The sequence below is a fragment of the Limulus polyphemus genome, unplaced genomic scaffold, assembly GCF_000517525.1.
Source record: "Limulus polyphemus unplaced genomic scaffold, Limulus_polyphemus-2.1.2 Scaffold3512, whole genome shotgun sequence".
Taxonomy (NCBI): Eukaryota; Metazoa; Arthropoda; class Merostomata; order Xiphosura; family Limulidae; genus Limulus; species Limulus polyphemus.
Window position 1 is genome coordinate 39,201 of NW_013669122.1, and position 2,124 is coordinate 41,324.

The 2,124-nt window shown below is 46.8% G+C and overlaps 1 protein-coding gene across 2 annotated transcripts in view; it reads left to right on the forward strand.

Moving 5' to 3' along the window:
- The window catches only part of LOC106469485 (nicotinamide phosphoribosyltransferase-like), a 49,641-nt gene that overhangs the window by 37,386 nt on the left and 10,131 nt on the right, over nt 1–2,124 (forward strand). The gene's annotated exons all lie outside the window — the stretch shown is intronic.

Sequence of the window (2,124 nt, forward strand, 5' to 3'; positions counted from 1 at the left end):
AGGGGACCTCCCAGGGAAGGTTCTGTATTTTCAGTTACTTCCTCTGGGATATAAACATCCATCCACGTGTTTGCTGTGCATGGCAACTCATGAAGGGCAGGATCCTGGCGGTTGAGGTGGGTCTGGGGCACTGCAACACACCACTTTGACCTTTAATTCCTGTAGATGGGTGGCCTTGGGGTGGCCTCCCCAGGGTCAATCAGCTGGTCCATTCAGGCTAGGGTCAACTGAGTACCCGTGTTGGGCGTTCTCAACGAGTGTTGTGGACATTGTGTCTGATGCTGGTGTTTGGGTATAGTGGTCATGAAACCCTGGCATTGCTGCAGTGTCCTTGTTTGACATTGTAGTGCATCCCCTCGTAGGACTCCATGGCAGGTGGGGTCAGTGGGCACTGAATCTTTCTCTTTTATTATGGATCCCCCAAATCCAAATAAAAAAATGTAAAAACTCTGCTAATTGGTAAACGACCATGCCTAGAAGACTCTGAACGGCAGTCTCCACCACAATGTAGACCTGTACCTCACTTCCTGATCCTGCATTTACTGTCTGATAAATCTTTAGGGCAAATGTCTCCCTTTTTTTATTTATAAGGGATTAGAGGGGTTTGCTGGCTCTCCAAAGTCAGTCAAGAAGCTACATTCTGGGGATATCTTGGTGGAAACATCAACACCAAAACACAGTGAACTCCTTATGAATTCAAAGACCATTGGGGATATACCCATTGAGGTTACTCCTCATGCTCCTTTGAATTCCTCACGAGGAGTTATTGTCGAGAGAGACTTGAAGACCATCTCCGAGTCAGAGATCCTTGGCTGGAGAAACCAGCCAAGGAGTTTCAGCAGTTCGAAGGATCTCCACTCATCAAGATGGAATTATGGTGCCAACCTCTGTCCTCATTTTGATGTTTTCATCGCCACATCCACCTGCTGCTGTTAAATCGGGTTATTTGAACTGTAAGGTATGGCCATATATTCCTAACCCTCTCCAATGTTTCCAGTACCAGCGGTTCGGTCATTTGAAGACACCTTGTCATGGTTCTGTGATGTGTGCTCGTTATGGTGGCATGGACCATGACGCTTATGAGTGTGAATTGGACCCTCACTGTGTTAATTGTAGTGGTTCCCACCCCTCATACTTTAGGTCTTGCCCTAAGTGGGGGGAGGAGAAAGAGGTACAGCGTTTAAATACTGTTAATAATATTTCTTACCCTGAGGCTCGGAAGCTCCCTACTCCATCTCAGACATATGTCACTGGATTATGCTCCACTGCTACAGTGGGGGTGCAGATGGACCTTTTCATGCCTCCATCTGAGTATTTTTCATGCCATGTGAGGGGTCTTCTGCCCTCCATAGATAATAGAGTTGACCAGTCTATGTCTACTCCAATCTCTGTCCCCACTATTCCTTCCAGTGACTGCCTGGGTCAACCTCCTCGGGCAATGGCCTCTGGTGTCTACTCGGGTCCTTCTTTGGCCCTTAAATGCAGTACAATCAATCGATCACATCCTCAGTCATTGGATTCTCACTCTGATGACAGAGATCTGCCCACTCGATCAAGGGCAGGATCCATGGAGGTCAATCGACCTTCATCTAGTAAAGAAAAATGGCATGGTCATAAACCAAAGGGTTCTCCACCCTGTTCTCCTCTACCTACATAAAAATGTCCAATTTGATACAGTGGAACTGTCGAGATTTTTGTTCTAATCTCGATGACATTAAGGCCTTGATAGACTTCTATCATCCTGTGTGTGTGTGTGTCTCTCCTTACAGGAAACATTTAAGAAACCTGCTGATTCAGTCACCTTTCAGCAGTTTTCTGTGTACCAGAATGACAGGTTGTGTGATGGATGGGTGTATGGAGGGGTAGCACTGCTGGTTGACCAGCATGTGCCCTCCTTATCTGTGTCTCTCGATACACCCTTGGAGGCCGTAGCCATCCATGTTTCCTTGGGTTGTACCATCACTGTTTGTTCTCTCTATCTGTCTCAAGATCAATTGGACCTTGATGCTCTCGTTGACCAGTTGCCATCTCCCTTTTCACTTCTGGGAGACTTTAATGGACACAACTCCCTCTGGGGTGGTGCTGATATTGATGGGAGGGATTGTTCCATAGAGCATATGCTCT